Source organism: Diadema antillarum, unplaced genomic scaffold (genome assembly GCF_040938485.1).
Source record: "Diadema antillarum isolate AM-2024a unplaced genomic scaffold, OU_Dant_1.0 scf00000071, whole genome shotgun sequence".
Taxonomy (NCBI): Eukaryota; Metazoa; Echinodermata; class Echinoidea; order Diadematoida; family Diadematidae; genus Diadema; species Diadema antillarum.
In genome coordinates this window covers 14,240,600-14,265,823 of record NW_027270960.1, presented here as the reverse complement: position 1 = coordinate 14,265,823, position 25,224 = coordinate 14,240,600, and the positions used below count along the sequence as shown (strand labels likewise).

The 25,224-nt window shown below is 37.1% G+C and overlaps 1 pseudogene; it reads left to right on the top strand.

Moving 5' to 3' along the window:
- The window catches only part of LOC139716867 (uncharacterized), a 73,809-nt pseudogene that overhangs the window by 10,812 nt on the left and 37,773 nt on the right, over positions 1-25,224 (top strand).

Below are 25,224 nucleotides of genomic sequence, written 5' to 3'. Positions count from 1 at the left end.
TGAATTTTTAGTTAAGACCACATTCTAAAAGAACATACTTTAAGCTTTAAAATGATGTATAACTCAAATCGGATGGACTCTCCTAACCTATCTAAATATTGGAAAGAAAGCACAAACTGAGGAAAAGTGTGAACTAAGAAAAGAGGCTCTGAAGTACAGTGTCTATTCAAGCACTTAATCTTTACCAAACCGTGCTGGCTGTGCGATGAATGGGACAAAAAAAAAAAAAACAGGAAGTAAACCACCAGAGTAACAACAATGAATGGATTATCAGATTAAACTGAAATTAAGCATGCCTCATTAACACATTTTGTCCATAATTAAAGCCAACTTTCAAAGCAGTAGCATTATCTTTTCAAAAGTTATTAGAGCTGAAAGTGAAGAGTGTGTACAAGGTTTTGCAGAAATGAAAAGGGGACTCTGAAGACACACCTAATCACACTATTCTACCAAAAATGTTCGCGATAAACTGTTAAAAAAGCACACTTTCCCACCCGTTTTATGATCCCCAAATTTAGCATAATGTAAAAGAAGACATGTCCTTTCAGAAAATATGAAAAAGTCAAGTTCGGCTAGGTTGACCCATTTCACTTATTTTCAGTCCTCACGCAAAATCAGTGTGTGCGACTTTCTGTACTTTTTGTGATGCACGGTTACATATCATACATACACGACTATTTCTTGATTTAGGTCGTTGATGTACTTTGCATTCTCGAAGGCAACACATAAATATATCTTGGATAAGGACACTGACAACGACGGATAAAAATAATATCATGGTTGTGTTTACTGTGATGAAAGTGATGACGTTATGACTGTAGACATTTTTGCAACTGCAGGCAACTGTGTTCAACAATGAAGATGTCAGTTTCCCATATTTATTAATGTCTGCATGGTCATATTATGAGCAAACTGCCTCCCCCCCCCCCCCCACACACAAAAAAAAACAAACAAACAAGGGAACAGTATTAGACATGTTGGACATGCCTCACACGACGTGCATCCTTACTTGCACTTAACAGTTAATCAACTTCGTTTTCCTGCATTCACACATAGTTTTCAATAATATCACACAATGTTCGTTCGTATAGTGGACATGTGGGTGAATATTATGGAATGTAATTCTGACGATAACGATATGACTTGACAAATGTATACTTTGTATTATGTATTTCTTTTACATCTTTTGCGTAAAAAAAAAGCATGTGCTGTCGGTACATATGGTGCAGACTGCACCCAGACGTGTCACTGTGCGTCATCCAACCAGTGTGACCCAATGACTGGTTCCTGTGACGGTCAAGGAGGCTGTGATACAGGCTGGTATGGTCCCCAGTGTCAAGGTATGCCATGAACTGAGTGTCCAGTCCTTAAAGGTTTCACACTGGATTGGACAAAAAAATAAGAAAAACAACCCACAGCCATAACATCAAATATTGACCCTATTCTCCTGTGAATGAATTGATAAGGGGAAAAATTCCCTATTTAAAAGAAAAGTATATCACTTGTTCACGAGTAAAAATTCATAAAATTTGCTTGAATTCAAGAAAAGGAAAGATACTTTTGTAGAGACTAATGCTTTTATTGGAGACGTAGGCCTAATGTACTGACATCAGCGCCTCATTAAGTTAAGTGTTGCTAAGAACAACTGATACATCACTGGTAGATATAAACATGCAATATACATAAGATAATCACTTCCTTTCTTATTCTAATTTCACATTTATTGTTCCTTTGTTCGATTTACTCCATCTTGTGAATAGTCTAAGTTAAAGTTAGTTCAAATCTTCCAAACGGGAGAATGCCAGATTTTGTGTATATAGGTCCTATAGAAAGTGTCATGATATAACGGCCAACGACAAACACGTGAAGCATTCATTTTCAGATTCCTTTCAGTGAGCAAAGAGTAAATGGACTAACGTAACATTGAAACCAAAAGTGACGATATAAATCATAAACATTCCTTGATATTGAGAAAAAGAATCAAAATAAACTTCATTGATTTGATAAATGACAAAATTATCAATGTCTGAGTAAATTCCACAATACTAAAAACGTCACTCAATGTGGAATTCAAGGACATGACTGTGTTTATGTTTTTGTGCAGTGTACTTATTCTAGGGTAAATTATGAATTCAATGTCTCCTTTTGGATCTGCACCACATATTCACGACCCATCAAAAATTATTGTTTCCTGCGGGAAAGAGCAGTGTTTTCAGTTTTCAATCAGTCAGCTTAAAACATATTAAACAGTTTTTAATTCATCCACCGCATGACCAAAATATGGACAGTGACATGGTTGTAATATTCCCCCCCCCCCCCCCCAACTGATACTTTTATTATTCTGGAATTTTATTTCCAGTGCACATTGTCGATATGGCGTCGTACAATCACAACGCCGGAGTTGGAAGTCCAACAAACAACTACATTGGCGTCTACATGATAGAAGACCTTAGCCATCCTTCCATCGAGTTTTACATCGGACGAGAGGTGGACACCGGACCGGGGGAGACCGGTCATGGGGTGACTGAAGACGGCCAAGAGTGGCAGGATTCAGGTTTACCAGAAGGTACGGACGTAATGAACTATCGTGCGAGTAATGCCGACAGCTTACGGGCGATTTTCAACTGGCTATCCGGAGGGGCTGCCAGAGCCGGAGCGTTCAAGACAGCTGTGAGCTACAAGGGAAGAACAGAAAAGGTGATCATGATCAACGAGTACCGAGGTGGTAAGAGGTTTTTTTTTTTTTTTCTTCTTCTTTTTTTTGGGGGGGGGGGGTAGAGTTGTATTTCCCATATGTCTTATCTTTCTTTCTTTCTTAGGCAATCTGCCATAGTTTTATTACAGCAGTAATTAGTTACTGTTTATAAAAAAAAACCCTGCAAATTACAAGCCCTGCTTTTCAGCAGCCCCCTCCATATCCAACAATTCATTTTGATTCGATTTAATCAGAAAAGTCACTGAAGTTACTTCAGTTCAAAGTAATCTTCTATATCACAACACTATATTGCATTTGTGTTACTGTATAGCATGTAATTATTTCAGTTGTTTGAAACGAAATAAATGAAATTCATTTTCTAATTTCTGGTATGAAACTTCTACCATTTTCTAATTGTTCAATTCCAATGACCGTTCTTCAATTTTCTTTTCCTCTATCCCTGTAGCATTAATAAAACCAACTCTTGAATGGATTGACAGTTCATTTGAAGCTACCATAACATCATAATCATGTTGAATGGTATCTATTTCGGAAAGAATTAAACTTTAACGCTTATTTCTTGTATCACCTTTCTCAAATGAAAAAGAAACTATGGATATACAATGTTACCACATTGTTAAGTGTGGAAAGACCCGGTTATTGGCAAACGTGTTTATAGCAAAAATTCGGTAGAATAGAGAAACCCAATTGCACATGATCTACGAGGTCGTCTGCTACGTGAGGCAGCTGTCATTTCCTCAGTAGGGGCCTAATGTCCCGTCACTACTTCCGGGTTGTGACTTGTGGCACGAAAAACGATGTTGCAGCTCAAGCGACTTCTGCAGCGCGAGTCCCATTGCAATATGGTGTACTGCCAAGCATTTAATTTGGGTGCCACAGTGATTTGGGTCAAACAGAGGAAACAACAACAAGAAGGAAATGAAACGAAACTATTATTATATTACATTAAAGGCACATTGCTATGTCTCAACTTGCTTCTAGATTACAATTCTGAGGTATGGGCGGAAAAAACTGTCTTACACGGTTGGAGTGGGTGAAACCGTCAGTCTCGGAGTGCAAATGAGAAGCGAGTTGAGTCAAGGGAACCTCGTCTGGAGGCGCAACGGAGATGACGTCATAACTGCTTGGCGTGGCTTGACATCAGTAACCCTCAATGACGTCAGGAAATCCGATGAAGGCATTTACGAATGCTTCATTGACGGCAACAGGGAAAACGGAAAACATGCAATCATAAGGCTCATTATTAGAGGTCAGAAAAATTATATAGGTTTTACATTTAGCAACGTTTAGTAGTTATGAAATGTACAGAAGGCCTCGTCATGAGGCTTGACTTTCTTTCTTCAAATCTCCCGCAACTTTAGAGACCAAATTTCCTACGTTTGCACGTACGTTTGCGAAGCCAAGCCCATTTTTTGTAACTGCATGTCACCCTAAAATAGGCACATTTTTTTTTTGTGTGTGTGTGTGTGTGTGTGTACATTTCCTATTGAAACCAGTGTTCTGATCATGAAACACACAAAAACCTGATTATCTTTTAACAATTAATCACTTTGATTAATCTTGTGCCAAATAATTACGTTAAAAAAAAAAGTGGTCAGTGACAATTTCCAGTAAAAAACAAAAAAAAAACCGAAAAACAAAGAAAGTTATAAGAAAGTAAAAAAACAAAGAAATATATATGAATTGAAATGATTTTGGAAGTTCTTATGATGAAAAATTGTAGAATAGTTAATATAGATATACAAACAAAAAGTAGACTCTCAGTGCTATTGATTAGGCCAAAACAATGATTTTTGATCAATTTTCAGCTATTAAGTTCACCTGTTGATAACCTATGCATGCCTTCTTCTTTTGTTCTGTTTCCTTAAGCCCCAACTCATGCATTCTTGTAGCGAGGCTGTCATGACATCATCCTTGTTCATAGTGATTTGTTAAAAAATTCGAAAAACATTCTTCTTCCTCATCCCAATCACTATAAATTCTTAAACTCTGTACCCAGTAAAACCAATTTATAGTTCTTTATTATAATATGTAAAAGTCTGAAAATTATCCGGATGTCTCCTTTAAACAAATGTATCATTACAAGAGAAGTAAACGGGCGGTCTATAATCTCAGTGAAGCAAGGACACCCAGGATTGATAACACTTTATCTGAAGTGATAATTTTGTTCAAATGATTACCTATCGGATAATTTTATTATCTAGTTCTCAAGTTCACTGCAATGCATGAACTTTTAAGACCCCGTTTACAGTCCGGGGCTGGGCCGCGGCTCGGCCGCGGCCGAGCCTGCCTTCATTTCAGTGTAAACGCGCAAAAGGCCGCAAAATTGGCCGCGCATTTGGCAACGCTCTGGAGGTGGTCTCGGCCGCGGCCGAGCCGCGGCTGAGCCCAGCCTTTTCTCAGTGTAAGCGCAAACTGGGCCAAATGCGGGTACCAAAGTTAGTCTGGCTTCCAGACCCTCTGTCCGTACTAATTTCGCTATTCAGGATATTAACGCCCTCAACGTCGAAAACTCGCATATTTTAAGGTGGTTTGGGCCTGCAAAGGATTTTTCCTTCGGCAAAGGCGGCGACTTCGGAGTCCAGTTGGAAAAGGGTCTGGAAACCAGACTATACCAAATTGCCTTTGTTTACAAGCAGAGCACCTCTACGACAAAATATTGAAAGGTTTGAATTAAAAACCCGGGCCGAGCCCGGCAGTGTAAACGGACAAAATTGCGTGGCTCGGCCCCGCAATTGAGGCCGGGCTCGGTCGCGGCTCGGCCCAGCCCCGCACTGTAAACGGGGTCTTTAATAGAGGGACTTGCATTTTGTCAGGAAAAATCAGCATTATATATATTTTGCCACAAATAAAAAATGGATCATATAAATATTTATGTGTACCTGTATAACTTGGGTTTTTAAACATTTACGTGCAAGACTGTGTTTGTCGTTGAAAGCGTAGCCCATATCTTTTTCTGCTGTTACAACTATTTTTGCTGTTGTTGCTTCAGACATTTTCGTTGCTGTTCTGATGCCGATAATTGTTACCAATATTTTTACTGACTCTTTCTCTCCCGAGGGGCCCACACTCTACAAGCTTCGTCTTTTCAGTGGGTCCCTCCGTTTTTCGCCTTGTGTACGTTGATATTCCACTTTATTTCAATTTACTTCAGGCATTGTAATGTACCTTTACTGCAAGTATACAAGTACTGTTTTACTCTGTTAAACTCACTTTGTTTGTTTGTTTTTTATACGATTTTTATCACTGAAGAAAGAGTGATGTATGTTATGCTATTTTTTTATTGTCGAAAAACGGAATAAACTTGAATTTGAATTTGAAAAACTGTATGCCAAAAAAAAAAACCGCACAAAAACTACCCTTCTTTGTTTTGACATAGTGTACGTAAAGGTACGTTAGTATACTAACCATGCTTTTCACTTATCCTTATGCGTATCCGATTTTGGTCATGATGCGCTATATCTAACGAATAGAAATGTTATATCATTTTCTGTACCAATGGCTATTTTCTATTACACAGATTGTCCCTCTAAGAAGTATGGGCTGGATTGTTCGAATGATTGTCCGGACTGTTACGCGAGGGGAGTTTGTCACCACGTGACGGGAGAATGCGTTTGTAGACCAGGATTCCAAGGCAGTAATTGTGAAACAGGTACATATTATTTGTTTCCTTTTCGCTAATAATTTCTCATGTCAAAAAAAAAATAGAAAAGACCATTGACCTATGATATTATTCAACAGTGCGTTCTACACTCTACAATGCCACAGTTCAAAACTCTAAAGAAAAAAGTAATTATAACTTAGAAAAGAAGTCGCATCTACTTTTAGAGATAATTATGTATGGTTTTGGGGTTGCTTCAAATCTCCATGACGGAACACTACGTGTTCTTATTATTAGAAAAAAAAGACTCTTAAAAGACATCGGCAGTATCAATGAGCTCTGCCGGTACATTATTATTTATATGAAATATGGCTTACAAACATGTAAAATATCAAATAAAAAAGTATAAGATCAATATCTAATATCACATTATATACCTCGTAAAGATATAATTGTTCATAAAAATCCTTAGGGAGAATACTTTTCTCGTCAATTTTTATAATTTCACAGACGTATGAACATGCACATGCATAAACAAGTACTGTGGTTAGGATGTGGCAGGGCCAAGTCCACTCGCGCATCGTCAGCGAGATAGGTGGTAGTAAGTATAGTAGGCAAGGATGAGGGGTTGTAGCCTCCCCCCCCCCCCCCCTTCCACACACACACACACACACACACACACATATTCTCCCGTTCGAAACCACATAAATGAGAGAGAACAATGGATATGATATCACACAATATTGTTAGTGGGATTCAAAACGACACCCGAGACCGAGCCACCCGTATTTCAAGGCGATAAGCTACCGACTGAATCCCCGTTTTAACAGAGCTTTTCGAGCTACCGCAACGACGCACAGTGGGCCAGGTGTAAGTGAACGTGCGCCAAACTAGGGATTTGGTTCTTCAAACCATTTTTTTTTCCATCTTAAGCAAAGATTACAAACTCTGGAACATATGTGAGCAATATTTCTTCCTGAAATTAATCTTAAAGGGGTATTTTTTTTTCTTGAAAAAGACGCAAAATTGTGATTATCGGGTACACATTGTGTAAAATGCAACCTTGCGTTGGTTTTTATGTTGACAAAAGGTTTGTTCAATCCACTTCAAATTAAATGTGGTTGATTCAAAATAGTTTTTTTTCAGTAATCACAGAGTTTACAGTCAAAAGTCAAAAGTCAAAAAGTCAAAAGTTATTTTAGATGAAACCCACAAATAATGGAGCAAAAAAAAAAAAACATTTTTCTTTCATGCACAGAAATGGTCAACATTGCTGTCGATGTCTCCGCTGAAAATACCATGATGGCCTTCAATGCTTTAGATTGATACCAAATTTGGCTGCAACGTTGCGCAACGTTCTGAGTTAAAACCCAGTTTCCACCCGCATGTTCGCTTCGTTTTTGGCCTAACTCCATAGAAGCGCGCACTGTTTGCATATCACACCCAGCAGGCAGCCATCTCCCTGCACACATACAAAGCACTGCACGTGTACGCAAAGGCTTAGATTTATACTCTTTTTGACGTCATGAATATCGTCCATAACAAAATGTGTAATAGTCCGTTGGCTCTCGAAGGAAATGTCAGAAAATAGCTATGGTGATGTTTATATAATAGGAATTACATTCTAAGCTTCAGTGCTGGTACAACACTGGTCGGTCAAGATTTAAGCTCAAATTCTCTCCAATAAAATGCGGAAACAATAAAAGGTGAGGGAAACATCAGAAAATGAAAGCTGAGATATCTAAAACGAGACAAATTGAAGAGATTTGGAGAGAGAAAGAGTGACAAAGAGAGAGAGAGAGATTGACAAAATTGAAAAAGAGCAAGGAGTCTCATTCATCTCAAGCTGTGTATAGAATCGCAATGTCCACTTTTTTTTTCAAAATGATTTTATTTCCATATAAAGTAATGCAAAGTAATATACATAACGCTTACATGAATACATAACATCAAAAGGAACTTTCAATCACGTAATTTTTAACAAAACATGAATACAAGTATCACAATGATATAAACGCTGGTTTGGATAAATAAACATGTAAGCAATACAATCTCATGGAAAAGAGGAATTCACAAGAAAAGCATAGCTTGTAAAATTTGTGAATTACTCTAGAAGGTGGGGGCATCTCAAGATCTGTCAAGGACACCATGTGTAATATTTTGATATCCTGATGGCAGGCGAAATAATCAGAAAAAAAAAACTATGACAAGGACAAGAACAAAAGCATGGACATGATAATTCAGGTCTAAGTGCTGCATGTCGGAACGCGCAGAACGGTGGTCTCAAATCTCACTTTTAGACTGTTTTTTTGAATAACCTGTACATCTACCAAGAATGAACATGACAGACTGATTTCGTAAGTTAAATGCCTGGAGATCGAAAATTGGAAATCTTGAGTGAACTTTGACCATGTTACTGTGTTTTTTGCTGCACATTCTGAACTTGCACTCTGTACAGCCCCCACATGCTTACAACTGTGTGGTTATCTGAACAAGTGCAAATCGGTAACTATAGTGCATGCATACTAGATCTACATAGACTATAGCCAACACAGCTAAACTTTGTGAACAGTGACCCTTTCGTGGACTGATGTCTCACTGTGCTCACTTGTACCCTGTATTGAGGATCAAATATCTGAAATCCGGAGTGCACCTCATTTATCTTTTAACTGAACTTTGACAAATTGATTCTGTGCAGTCCCACCTGCGTATTTCTCTGTTGTTCGTGTTGGACTCGGCAGGACCTCTCTGTGGGTTATTTGAACGTCCTCAATCAGTATTTTGCAGAACTCGGGATCATCAACAGCACCCACAGACAGGCTTACTAATACTAGACTGTCAACGCAACTCAAATTTCTATGAGACTGGTCTCTGCATTTTCATTGTACTTTTACCGTGCAGTGTATTCACTTGTTTCTGCATCCTAACAATGACCCGACAAACAGCTGCACTGCTGAAGGATATACTCCAGGACAATGAATTCCTGAATGCTATCAGAAGAACAGTGGAGGATGCAGTTGCAACGAAAGTCAGTGAATACCTCATGCGCGTGGAACAAACGGAAGGGAAAGGTTCTCGAACTTCAGTGCAAACTCGACAACTGTGAGAAGGAACTCTGTGAAGTGAAAAAGGTAAACGAGAAATCATTTCATGAAATCAACAAGCTGAAAACAAAGCTCAATGACCAGGAGCAGTATTCGAGGCGGAACTGTGTCCGTTTCTTTGGTGTCCCTGAAACAGAAAAAGAAGATACAACTGCAACAATACGTCGCATATCGAAGGAAATGCTGGATGTAGATCTCCCTTCAAGTGCCATCGACAGGAGCCATCGAGTTCGAAGAAGGAACCCTCCTCCTGAGGGTACTCGTCTCAAGCCAAGAGCCATCATTGTCATGTTGACATCCTACCAGTATCGTCAGACCCTGCTAAAGAACAAGAAGAAACTGAAGGAAAAGAAAAGTGGAGTATCCATACATGAGGACCTAACTGACAGCAATCGAGCATTGTTGTGGGATGCTTTCACTATGATCCGCAAGCCAAACAGCAAGCTCACTCATGCATGGAGTATGGATGGCAGGATCTTCGTCTCAGTCAACACTCACAATGGTACCCCAGTCAAAAAGATAGTTCACTCAAGAAGAGATTTGGATCATTTGTAGAAAAGAAGCCACATGTGCGAGATTGATGACATAAAATGTAAACTGGTTTACATGATGTGAGTGCCACAATCCACTCTTGTATAGCACTATGACTTACATGTACAGCCATTGGCTAACTGATCTCCAGGTGCAATGTATTCTGGTCCCTTTTCTGTATACATATCCTAGCAAGTGTTTTGGGATGTTATTCTTTATATTGTGAGATAATTTTGTTGTGTTTTGTGTCATTGTTTTTTTTTCTATATGTTTCCAGATTCTAAGTTATGTAGTGTATGTCGTAGGCAAGTATTAAAGGCTTCTGACTCAATTTGTAATTCATGTTTCCAAGCAGATGATAATAATTTCTCTTTTGATGAGGTGAATATTGGTAATGTTGATTATGTCTTACCAGAGGACTTCAGTGATGTGATAAATTGTAGCAATTATGAAAATAAAAACATTTTTTCTGTGGTTCACTTTAATTGTAGGAGTATTAAGAAAAATTTTGACAGTTTACGCAGTGTGATTGCCGATATTTCTTGCCAACTTTCATGTATAGCTCTGACGGAAACCTGGCTTTCTACACATGAATCAATCAATATGCCAGGGTATGCTTTTGTTGGATGTGGTAGGACAAGTAAACGTGGAGGAGGTATTGGTTGTTTGATCAAAAATGGTATGGGATATAAGCGAAGGAATGATTTAGATGTTTTTAATTCTTTCATAGAATCAATTTTCATTGAAATATATTCCAAATCAAATAACATAATTCTTGCCATTGTGTACAGGCCTCCCGGTCAAACTATGAATGAGTTTTTGCCTGTTTTAGAAAAATCACTCAGTGCAATATCTAGAGAAAATACACAATGTTTTTCTCATTGGGGATTTCAATATTGATCTTTTAGCAACGATTTCTAATCCATATGTTAATAGTTTTATTGATTTGGTAACATCATTCTCTTTTACACCACTTATTCTCAATCCCACCAGGATAACATAAAATTCTGCAACTCTCATTGATAACATCTTCACAAATGATATTGTTAATGTATTGAAATCTGGAGTTTTGGTAAATGATGTTAGTGATCATTTAAGTGTATTTACAATTGTCAGGTTTGAAAAGTATAATTGTTCTCAATCCAAATGTTATAAGAGATTTATAAATGATGAGAGTATTCGTGAATTTCAAAGATTACTTGGGTCCTTCGACTGGAATGATGTTTATAGGAGCATTGATGTTGATGATAGATTTCAGATTTGCAACTGATTGACAAATTGCCCTACATCGACGTAAATAAGCACTGAATTGATCAGTGTTTTAGTAGTTGTAGCCATGATAAAAAAATCATGGGCGTACATACTCGAGCATTATTCGAACCTACGACCTCCTGATCACCGGACAGGCGTCATCTCCACTAGACCACCGAGCTTTCGCCCGACAGCAAGTGTTGGTTCTAATCCTTATAGCATGCAGCGGGTACTGCTTTGTTATTCAAATTTATGAAATTCTTCCGTCGAGATGTTTTCATTGCAACTGATTGACAAATTGCCCTACATCGACGTAAATAAGCACTGAATTGATCAGTGTTTTAGTAAATTTGAAGATTTCAGATTTGTATTGACAAGGTGACAACCGCATATAATCAATGTTTTCCTCTGAAAGAAGTGCGATGTAAAAAAGCTGATATTAATCCATGGTTTACGAAGTAATTAAGAAAGATGTGTAAGAAAAAATAAATTTTGTATCGAAAGTATATAAAGAACCCTACTGATTATAGAAAATGTGTTTATACGCAATATAGAAATATAGTATCTAGTGCAATACGTCGTGAAAAGCAACATTATTACCATAGTCGTTTTTTGAAAGTACGAAACAACATCAAAGGAACATGGCATGTTATAAATGATATTCTGAATAAAACCAAGAATAAAGTGCAATATTTTGATCTCAAACACAATAATGTTGATATAACAGACCCACAGGAAGTTGTTAATTTTTGTAATGATTATTTCAAGTCAATTGGCTCTGACATTGTAGATAACTTGCCTCCTGCTGCAAATTCTTTTCATGATTTCTTACCCAAGAGAACTTGCTTAGATCTTTTTCTCCTAGGGACCCATACAACCAAGTGAAATTCTTAAGACAGCTATTGAGTTTAAACCAAACAAAAGTCCTGGTTATGATGATATTGATTCTGAAGTTATAAAGAAATCTGTCCATTATCTTGCCACTCCTCTGTGTAGTATTTTTAATCTCTCATTCGAACAAGGTGTCTTCCCACGTTCGTTAAAGATTGCCAAAGTTGTTCCTGTCCATAAAAGAGGTGACACTTCTATCCCATCAAACTATAGGCCTATTTCTATCTTATCTGTATTTTCTAAGTTATTTGAAAAGCTTGTTCACAAGCGATTGATGTCATATCTATGTTATAAAAATATACTTGCAAAACAATTTGGATTCAGACCAGGGTATTCAACATATAATATGGCATTACTTGACTTTTGTGACAAAGTTGCTCATGCATTTGAGAGAAAGGAATATGTAATAGCTATGTTTTTAGACCTTTCAAAGGCTTTTGATTGTATCAGTCACAACATTCTTTTAGATAAATTACAGTATTATGGCATCAGAGGGATAACCCTAGACTGGTTTAAGAGCTATCTTCAGAATCGTATGCAGTATGTTTGTGTAAATGGACATTCCTCTCCCATACAGTCTATCAATGTTGGTGTACCTCAGGGATATGTTTTAGGCCCTTTGCTTTTTATATAGTACATTAATGATTTGCAATATGCTAGTAATATTTTAGAAGCCATTTTATATGCTGATGAAAGCAACTTATTTATTTCTGGGAAAATTTTCAGGGACACATGTGCAATATTAAACACTGAATTGAATAAAGTAAACCAATGGTTTTTAGCTAACAAGCTGAAATTGAATGTTGATAAGACTGTATGTGTGATTTTTAGAACCAAAAATAGAATAATTGATACGGAATATGTAAATATATGTATCGCAGGCACTACTATTCCCATTGTACATTCAGCTAGATTCTTAGGAGTAATACTAGATGATCATTTGACTTGGAAGAATCACGTAGATGACGTTTGCTGTAAGATATCTAGAGCTGTCGGTGCAATCAACAGAATAAGTGGAATAGTACCTTCAAATGTTCTTTTAAATTTGTACTATACTATGATTTTACCTCATATTTTGTATTGCAACATTATTTGGGGAAATTGTGCCAATTATCTACTTAAACGTATTCATGTTCTTCAAAAACGTGCAATCAAAATTATTACAAAATCTCAACCCTTAACTCATACACAGCCCATTTTAAAAAGCTTAGGTTATTAACAGTTTATGATATTAATACATTTGCTGTTTGTATTTTTATGTATTCTTATCTTAGTAACATCTTGCCTAAGTTTCTCGGAAATTATTATACTTTTACTCAGGTTAGAAATACATTTTCATCTGGCCTTTGACCCTAAGATTTATAAGAGAATCGCTATCAGGCAGAACATACATACATATGCACTAAGTTTCAAGATAACTTGAGCCACTTTCGAGATATGGCTTCGACCTTTTGACCTTTGACCTTCTTGGCAAAAAAAAAAAAAATCCCAGAGAATCTCCATTGGCTTATACATGCATACACCAAGTTTAAAAAGAAATAATCCTGCTGGCACTGCATAAATATAAGGGAAATAGTAAAATATTGAAGTATTGCCCTTGACCTTTGACCCCTGACCTTTGACCCCCATGAACCCCAAATTTCCTATATAACCACTTTCAGTCAGTACATGCATACTACACAGTTGTATACTATGTTTCATGAATATACGTTGAACAATTTCCAAGTACAATTTCCAAAGTACAATTTTAAAATTTTTACTTGACCTTTTGACTTTTGACATTTGAGCTCATGAACCCAAACTTTCACCAGAGAATTTTAATCGGGTAATGCATGTATACACTAAGTTTCAAGAAAATATCTTCACGCATTGTATAGATATGGGGGAAATAGTGAAATTTTAAGCATTTTACCTTGAACTTTTGACCTTTGACCTTGAACTTTTGCACCAAAAAGTTGATAGGCACAACTTTACTCCCTAATACACATACAAACCAAGTTTAATTAGGATACCTCAAAAGGTTTTTTTAGTTACGCTGTCCACAAAATTCATTACGGACGGACGGAAGGACGGACGGACGGAAGGACGGACGGACGGAAGGACGGACAACCCGAAAACATAATGCCTCCGGCACCACTTCGTGGCGGAGGCATTAACCCTATAAAGCCCAAGCTATTTTGATCCCTTCCAGGCCCAAGGGGGGCACATTGTGCCCCCCCCCCCCATATAACTTTTTTATTATATGATGTATGACCGTCGTATTTGGTACATGAGTAGAGCAACTCATACTCTACATGACCCAATATTTGAAATTTCTCAAGGTCATCCACTGAGGGCGCTATTCACCAAAATATAAAAAATACATAGAAAATACGCTAAAATCAGGTTTTTTCTTCATATTTCTTTATCCCCAGTATATATATGTTTTTTTTATATCAATCATTTTCATATTTACCACAAAGGAAAAGCAAGTCAAACTTCACTGTTTTTTATGGTTGAACTTTCTCAAGGTCAACATGTGGGGGCGCTATTCATTGCAATATAAAGAAATATATGAAACCTATGATGTATTGCTTGGAATGGGTACATATATTGGTATCATAATGTCATATTTCCAAAATATTGAAATTTTGAGTTTGTAGATTGATAATATGATGAACAAATGATATAACCGGCAAAGCTTGTGTGAAGATAACACAAGATAAAAGGGAAGTCTTTGGAAAATGCTGTATTTTCGATTATTTTTATTATATCTATTGTTTGATGCCTATATTATATAAAAAATAAAGGAAATAATAAGCAGGCCATTTCAGGGTAATTCACAACCATAATCACTTCATATTTTTGTCCTTCAGCAAATTACAGCCAAGAAAACCGCCCTTTCATCAATTATTATATTGTTAACTGAAATTGGAACAGAAAACCAAGCAAAATCTGATGAACATGGTTGTCAGTTTACGGTTGCCATGGCAACCAGCAATATTGGACATAGCTAAATTATATATCAAAATGTTTCCAATAAGATTTTAGGAAAAGTCACCAAATTTCGTTGAAATCGGGTAAAGGGTGTAGGAGTGGCAAATGAAAATATGGTAGGGGGCACAATGTACCCCCCCCCCCCCCTTGGGCTTTATAGGGTTAAAAGCAGTGGGCCTAATAAACTACCTTGTGGAACACCACAATTTATATTTCCCTTCTGAGAGTTTATATTGTTGAAAATCACAAATTGTTTTCTGTTACATAGGTAGCTCCTGAGCCAATCGAAGGCCTTCACACGTCGAATTCCATAATGATATAATTTGCTGAGTAGTATTTCATGATCGATAGTGTCGAAGGCCTTGGGGAAGTCCAGGAAGATACTTACCATATGACAAAACCTATCTAATGCTTGTGTCGCTTTTTCTACAAACGAAAGTAGAGCATGTGATGTGCTACGTTTTTCACGAAAACCGAATTGTGAATCAGTAAATATATGATATGCTTGGCAAAATCTTAATGTTCCAACAAATATAATTCTTTCTAAAATTTTTGACATACTTGATAATAAAGAAATGGGCCTATAATTATTGACATCACTTTTATCCCCCTTTTTAAACACAGGTATTTTAATATTATCGGGTACAACACCAGTCGAAAGAGATAGATTAAAAATGTGGACAAGGGGATCAACGATATAAATAATAATATTTTTCAGAAAACGGTTATTGATACCATAAAAACCAGAACTTTAACGGGTGCATAAAATGACCATGAGTGTTTAGCTGAGCAAACCTAATGAGAACTATGTGACAGCTATGCGGATAAACAAAAGACTTATTAGAGTAAACATGAACTTTTCAAACAGCCGTAAAACAGAATTTGATTTCGTCCACGTCTGCATATTAAACGTCAGTTATTTTATAATCCAAAGGATATTGTTTTAGTGATGGTTATGTAAAGAATGCCAAACATTCTGCACTCTTTCAAAGGATATTGATTTATATTTGATTTGATTTGATTTGATTTGATTTTATTGGTTCCTGCATTATATCATTGCTCATGCAGATACATAAACATATATCATATACATTAATGGTACCATACATATAAATGGATATACATGAACATTAGTTGCTAACAAAATGAGTTTTTTCATTACCTTTAGAATATACAGCAATACATTTCTTCATTGCCTGTACATAAATGTCCAACAGAACAGTGATGCAATGAATAACGCAGAAGGACTACAGCTTAAGCATTGCTTGATTTGCATGCAGCCCTCGTACATAATACATAACATATAGGAAAATAGGTAAGGGTGGGATTTCACGGAGCACGCGAACGATTTGCGAAGGACGCGAATGACAAAATCCAACATTCGGAAAAGTTTTTCTCCGAATGTTTTCCGACAATGAAGCTGAAAACTATTCTTTCGCAATTTGTGCGAACTTTCCACGACGTATGTGCGAATGTCGTGTGTATCATTGCTAAAGTACAGCATGTTACGTTCACGAAGAACACGCGACGGAAATGCGAACAACGAAACATTTTCAATAATCATGGGAGAAAATGTACCCAAGGAGAGGTGGAAGCTGTCTTGAGTCGATTTTTTTCTTTCTTCTATTTCTCCTTTCTTTTTCTCTCATTTCTCTATCGTGTGCTTGCCTACATTTTTTTTTCCTAGGACGTATCTCCACTAGTAAAGCATTTGATCTTTTTTATTTTTTTTTTTTGCAGTTCCTCCAGCACATAATCTCTATACTTCAAATAAAATTTTACATACTTTAGATTAATTTCAAGTGTATTCTGCGATTTGTTATATCAAACATTTCTTTCTCTTTGCTAGTCTTTAATTTCTTTTGTTACTATAGTTGTTAATAATTGTTTGATGTTTAGGTGTATGCTACGATTTTTATTTGTAGAAAACGTATAGGTCATACATCCCCCAAACGTGCGCTAAACGTTCGCGAGAATGTCTCAAAAGGTACGCGAACAGTTTGCAATTACGTCATAAATTAATGATCGGAAAAACTTCGCAGATTTCGCGTAACATACGCGAGACATTCTCCAAAGTTTCGGAGTCTGTTTGGGGTTTAACGAACATTTTGCGAACATCGCGCGTGTCTTGCGAAGGTCTTGCGCATATGACGAGGCTTTAAAGACACTTTCGAGAACAATTCACGAGCAATTCACGACCAAGTGTGCGGAAAAGGTTCGCAGAAAATTTCAAACTTTTTTGAAATTCTCGCCGAAGTAAAAACGACATTCGCGAACAATTGACGACGCTTCCGAACCCTCACGTTCGTTTGGCGATCTTTTGCAGACCAAAATGCGAATGCTGGATTTTGCCATTCGCGTCCTTCGCAAATCGTTCGCGTGCCCCGTGAAATCCCACCCTAAGGGATGACTTGCATAGAGATAGGGATAGGAGAAAGGAGAGAGGAGAGGTCTGTCTGCTTTCACTATTACACAAAGTTAGAACACCTGGATCTCTGAATAGCAAAGCATGGCAAAGTATTTTCTCACCGAGGTTCAGGTGAACAGTTACAGGTCATGGTCGGTTACATAACATTACGCAATAAATTCAGAACAACGATAATTCCACGAGGGAATTTCATATACAATTCAATTGCAATAAGATCACTGATATCCAGAGAGCAGCATTGTCTTTACAGCTTTCTTGAAAGAATACATAGACTTTAAAGTTCGAATTTCTGAAGGAAGAGAGTTCCAAATATCAGGTCCAGTGTGTCTGATAGATTTCAGAGCCATCACCGTTTTAGGATTTTGTAGATGAAATTTATCAGATTGCCTTGTGGGATAAGAATGTATATCCTTGTTTAAATGAAATAATGAGAAAAAAGAAGATGGCAACTGACCGTTATACAAACGAAACATAAAAAGTGAATTTTGCAAAAAATTAATATCATTTACCTTTAGTGTTTTTAATTCTACGAACAAAGGATCTGAATGGTCCCGATAACCTGAATTGGTGCATATACGAATTGCTTTCTTTTGCAGAAGCAATATACTGTCAATGTGACTTTTCGCAGTTGCCCAAACAATGTTACAATATGAGATGTTCGATAATATCAAGGAATTATAAAGCATAAATAAAATATTCTTTGGGACATAATACTTAAGCTTACAGAGTATACCAACGTTACGAGACACTTTATCTGAGATATATTGCACATGAGCATTCCATTTCAAATTTTCATTGATATATATTCCAAGGAATTTGACACTTTCTTTTTGTTCCAATAATATACCATTCACCATAATATTCAAATGGTGCATTTCATTTTTATGCTTCTTATTGTGAAAATGAATAAAATTTGTCTTTTTTAAGTTGAGTGACAATCTATTGCTCTTAAACCATGTAAATAATTTCGGCAATTCAGTATTAAGAGTTCTTAAAAGCGACTGAAAATCAGAATTGGAACAAAATACATTGGTGTCATCGGCGAATAGAATATATTGCAGTAACTTAGAAGAATTTGTGATATCATTTATATACACTAGAAATAGTAGTGGTCCCAATATGGATCCTTGTGGGGCGCCACAATGTATAGGTAAAACTTCAGAATTTACCGATTCATAGTATACATATTGCTGTCTATTCGATAAGTAATCATCAAACCATTCCAGTGGAATGCCACGAACTCCATAACAATGTAATTTGCGTAAAAGGATAGTGTGGTCAAGAGTGTCGAATGCCTTGCTTAGGTCCATGAACACACCAATAACATGTTTTTGTTCAGCTAAGGCAGTCGACACTCTGTCATACAACTGGGCTAGTGCCATATCAGTAGAATGAAATTTCCTGAAACCATATTGGTCTTGGTTCAGTACATCATTTTGTAACAAAAAATCATACAGTCTGTTATAAACGAGTCTTTCTATGACTTTAGAAAGACTAGGAAGAATAGAGATAGGTCGGTAATTCGAAACAAAAGAAGAGTCATCTTTTTTGTATATTGGAATAACTTTTGCAATTTTACATGCGTTCGGAAATACACTAGTTGACAACGACAAATTACAAATATGTACTAAAGGTGTCAATATACTCCCAACAATTTGTTTTAAAAGAGACGTGCTCATTTCATCATGACCACATGTATGACTTGATTTTAAGGAATGCACAATATCAAGAATCTCACTAAAATCTGTTGGTTTGAAAAATAATGAATTATCGTTTGACGTGCCCAAGTACTGCGAGAAATCTGTCTGTGTATGATCAATCTTAGAAGCTTGACTAGGACCTACATTAACAAAGTACTCATTAAAACAACATGCTACATCTTTAGAATTACAAAACGTTTGTCCATTATTCGTAATTTGAGATGTTGACACCTTCTTTTGCTTACCAATGACGTCATTAATAACCTTCCAGGTGGCTGACATATTTCCATTAGCATTTACAAAAGCTTCCGTATAATACATTCTGCGGGAGAGCCTAATAATCTGTGTAAGTTTATTTCTATATAATTTATATCGATTAACATTATCTTTATCAGGATACCGTAAACTACTTTTATATAAAGCATTTCTTTTCTTAATGGAACGAAAAATTCCCTTTGTTATCCACGGATTTTTGATTTTTTTATTGTTTTTCTTTTCAATTGTGGGGATATGTTTGTCAAAATAAGAAAGGAATATATTCCAGAAGGTGTCATAAGCACTGTTTGGGTCTGCAGAAAGCAATACATCATCCCACGTTTCCGTAATTAAATCATCGTTCAGTAATGATATATTTTCTAATGTGAATTTCCGTTTTTTCTTACGTTGTTTTTGCTTAACATAAGAATTCTGTGTGTCGCCGCAAATGAAAAATATAGGTAAATGGTCAGAAATATCACTATACAAAAGACCAGATTTCGAATAATCTGTGTCAATATTCGTAAAAATATTATCGATCAACGTTGATGAGTTGACCGTAATTCTCGAGGGCTTATCAATTGTAATATTACAAAAATTTGCTTGCAAAATATTGCAAAGTTTATTTCTAAGAATATGCTCTTCTCTCGAGAGATCAATGTTAAAATCACCCATAATATATACATCTTTGTTTTCTTGATTAATCAGCTCTAATAAGACATCAAAATTATCCAAAAATGAATTACTATCTGTATGAGGGGGCCTGTATATTACACAAAGTATTGTTTTTTTCTATTATACATATTAATTTCAACACATGTGCAATCAAATTCATTTCCATTGTACATCAAATCAGGCCGTTCTTTACACGATAACGTGTGTGATAGGAACAGGGCGACTCCGCCTCCTCAGAACGGACAACAGAATATCCATCAATGTTATATAAAGGGGGAGATTTGTCGTTAAGCCATGTTTCTGTGATACCAATAGCGGAAAATTTCATATTTATCGTAGACAATAATAATTGCATATTTTCATAATTTCTTAACAGGCTGCGGGCATTGACATGTAATAAACTGAAAGAATGTTCATTATTAATAAATTCTGAATTGAACTCGTCAGGTAAATAATACCGACATTGGACATTTTTATGTGAATATGAATTAATTTCATCCATATTTAAAACAAGAACAACACATGGACCATGACATGGTCGTGAACATTTGCATACGAATTGATGAAAACAGACAAGAAGAGATGGAAGGAATAGAGCAAGTCATACAGAGAATAGATTATTTACAAATTACTCTCGTGAGTAGCAGCCGCATCGGACAATTGAGATCAGCTCACAACATAGATCGTTGCTATATCAACTCTCCCTGCAGACAATATATACATCAGAAGTCAGATTGTATCTTTGGAAATATTCTATATACACAATATTCATCATACACAATGTGATATTTGATATAAATTTAACTATAAATTCATAATATTTACATAATCGCGGTATAGACTTAGAGATTGACAGAGAAAGGAAGGCAGAGAGGTAGATAATCCGGGAAAGATAGAAGTAGATATAAAGAACATGATTATGACATAATGAATGAGTTATTGAGAAGGAATACAGAACTCATACCGAAGTGATCTAACAGGAGGAGAGGAAGTTGTGCGGGACTTCTGTTTGGTTCCTCCATTTCCCAGCAAAGAAGCGAAGCTTCACGCCGTTCTTGTACAGCTCCTGAACGGCTGCGGACCACTTCCTCTTCTCAGTCAGATCGTCAGCAGTGAGGTCATCTGTCATGAAGTACGCTTCCTTTGCGAGCTTCAGGCGCTGATTCTTCATGATGTCGACTTTCTCACGGTACGACAGGGTTTTGAAGAGGATGTGCCTGGGCCGATCCTTGGTTGCTTTTCCATCACGGTGCGCTCGTTCTACATTGATGTTAATCCCAAACTTCTCCTTCGCGATTTTCTCGACGAGAGCTGGGCAATCCTCGTCGCCGGTGGTGGACTCGGGAATACCCACGATGCGGATGTTGTTGCGCCGTGAGAACCTTTCGCTCTTGTTGATTGCCGAGTTGTGCTTCTCCACTTCCAATCGCAGGGCACCAACCTCCTTTTCCAGCTCGCCCATTCTTTTCTCTAGCTGTTGATTCCTGGTCTGCACCTCCGTCACTCTCCTGCTCTCAAACTCGATCGCCTGACCCAGATGTGTCTCCACCTGTTTGATGTTCTCTATTAAGGATTCCACAGCTTTCTTTATCATCCGCTCGAAGTTCTTTGTTGCTTCGTGGAAGTAGCTGGCAATTCCTTCAGGTGAAGTTACGTCAGCGCCTTTGTCATGCAAATCTCTTGATATGTCGGGCACGTCAATGGTATCGGATGCCAAGGGTGCTGCCGCTGCTGCTGCAGTGGTCTCGGGATGGTTGCTTACCCGGGGTGGGCTGGCGGGCTTAGTTGTGGAGGCCCGTCTTCTTGATAGCGGCGTAGAGTTCTTTGGAGAAGGAAGAGTGGCGCCACGGTTTTCCACCCCAAAATCACTCTTCCTATCTTGTTTTGCCTTCCTTGGCAGCACCTTCCTTGTCTGGGTACTCATTATGATAAGTTGATATAGCAGGAGGTGTCAATATCAGTATCCAAAGATAGATATCCAAATGAGATTCGGGAGAGGTGATAAGGTGACGTGTTACTCGCAGCTGGCGGCCATTTTTTTTTTCACATTCTTCGTTAAAGGTAAGGGTTATCCCGTTATTAGTGATCTTCCAGAGTCGATTTATTTTACGTTCGTGCAATTGCAGTAGGCTTATAGATAACAATAATTTATTGTAGGTTTATTTATGGAGACGTGCAGGGATAGTTCTAAGGCTCATGTACTTTTTCCTTCTTTTTTTTCTTTTTTATGCTAATGCTTGCTGCGAAGCCAGAATTTTTAATGCAGTATTATGTAGATCCACACTTGTGAAACAAGGTGGGGGAAATCCATTATTTTCTTTATTTCATTTGAATGTGAAATTGCTCTTCATCAAATGTATAATATACATGCGCAGGACAGTAATGGATGTCCATTCCGTCAGTAGATGAAATCCTTTATAGGGTAAGATTTCGTTTGCCTGTTCCTAATGATACCATATTGTTCAGAAAAGTGCTGAAAGATCAAACCAAACATTTTTGATCACACAGGAGAGACTGACTTTTTAGAGTAAATATTGACATTTTTAGCAGGCTGGAGTGGTGGTACAGATCGATACAGTATGTTTTTATTTTGCATAGTTGTCATTGTCAAAAGCTACCGAAGGCGCATTTCGATTTCTATCTTTTGTGAATTATTTTAGTTTTCACTTTGTTTAACTTTTGCTCTTTCATTTTATGCAGAGCTAGGGATTGGCTGTAGCCAGGTGGCCTAGGGCCGTTAAAACCTGCTGTCGGACCACCAAACCTTAAAAAAGAAATAAAAAAGAAAAAAAATCATATCCTCAACTTTCGCCACCCAATCGAGGGATTGCCATGTTTCCGTTTATCTTTCAAACCACATTTTCTTTTCTGGCCAGTAATTCATTTAAATGATTTGACTGGTCCACACGGGCCCCAAGAGGGGGAAAAAACAATTGGTAGTGTAGAGCCCTGTAATTACGCATTATCAGTTCTATTTTCAAAATGAGAAGTCCCTACATTTCCGATTTTTAATAATTACAAATAAATTCCAGTAAGGCGCCCATCCCCTCCCCCTGTACGAACACATCTCTTCAGGCACTAACACACCATGAACCTGAGCTCCAACTTATTTTCTTCTCTTTTTTTGTGTATGACTTTGATGTACAAGGTTTACAATACAGATCGTTATATCAATCTTTTAAAGTATAGGTAAATCATTGTAGTGAGAAATATGTAACTTCTCAATGGATTTTGGCATTTAATCAGAAATCGGCATTGAAATGACGTCATAGCTGTTTGAAAATATTTTGATTGGATTCTACGGTCTGATTACCTTACATCACATCATTCAATCATACATTTTAGATTTAACACAGTGATTGTAGAGTTTGGTGAACTTTGGAAGCATTCTAGCCCCATGTGCGACGTCCGGGCATTTTGTTTGATGTTTGTTGTTTTTTGTTTGTTTGTTTGTTTTTTTAACCCTGTCTGATAAAACGGCCATCGCAAAATGTTGCTCGGACGTTGTCGCAGTAACTTTTGTCCAATTCTACACTAGCTCGGCGCTGGGGTATTTACCCGATATTAATTACCCCGACATTACCCCGACAATGTTTACTTGTGTTAAGACGCTCTCGCGGTAACCTTCCTTTGATACACTCAACACGCATGCGTAATAGTCCTAACAGAATGAACACTGCTCGCCGATCACGTGCATGGACAGTAAGTAACCACATCCCCTCTTTTAGTCTGCGCGTGAATGATTAGGTTGTGGACCACTATCCGGAGAAGATTTTCGTTGTGTATCTGTTAAAATTGTACCCCTTGCTGTCACCTGCGGTTTTCTTGCCCGAGGCGAGGAATTTTGTTCTCCGGACGTTGTCCCGACGTTTTCGGGGAACGGTCTGTGTGATCCATCTGATCGCCTCTTACCACTTTGTTATATTGATCAGGTGCAGACAGGTGCTCAAATACATTACCACATTTGTAACGGTATAATTAGAGGATTTTTAACAAACTAAATATCATTTTCCAACTACCAGAAATTACAGAGTCGATTCTTTGAGCAAATACATTGGCGAGTGTTCTTTTAAATTTTGTCGTCTTCTTCTTTTTTTTCTATTTTTCAGGGATGGTTCCTTGCTGGGATAGGGACCAAATTTGAAATCAGTTATTACGTTTTGATCTTTTTTGAAAAAAAAAATCATTGTCAAATTTTGTGCAGTTTGCGGCTTTGTCGGAGATTAGCCCCGGGAGTCTGAATTACCTTGTACAGTAAAAATTAATGCAATATCTACGTACGTCTTCGTGTGTTTCCAGGTTGTGGCAACAATAATTGGGTAAGAGGTGCTCGACGATATGCTCAAGTCGTGGAAACTGCCAAAATCATCTTTTGTCCGTCCCTGACCCTGTGGGTATCTCATGTCAAGCTGGATTTGAAGGAAACAGATGCGAAATAGGTTGGCTCTTTTTTATTATCTGAGATAGAATAAAATGAAATAAAATAGAATGCTGAACAAAATAATCCCTTTCATAGCAATGCGACTTTGTGATGAAAAGGGTTTTGAAGTTAGCAATAGTTGCCTGAAAGGGATGACTGTAATATCTTGGTTATATTGATATGTGAAGCAGAATGTCGTTGATTTGTTACTTTGTTTATTCTGCATTAATTTGTTTTGGTGTATTTTGTTGACTGTTACAGAGCCCCCAAGAATAACACTGTATAAACCACTGATGGGGCTACCGTAGATAAAGAATACTTGATGAATGAATAAATAAGTGAATAATAAAATAAATGAATAAATAAGTGAATAATAAATAAAAGAATAAATTTGTTACTCATTTTCACATGTTTTATTAATCTACGTTTTCGCAATTATTACAAATATGTTCTGCTTATACATTGTATTTGATTTCTCTGTTTGTTTGATGAAATGAAAAATAAATTTGAACTTTGAACTACTGTTGAAATAAAACGGTCGATTAAGAACATTGCACTGTTCCTAAAGCAGGACCATCGTTTGCAAACATGTTAGTAATCATGAGGGCGGAATATGTACGTCATGTATGATTCTGTGAAATATATTTGCAGACAACAGTTTGATTCCCTTTCAAAC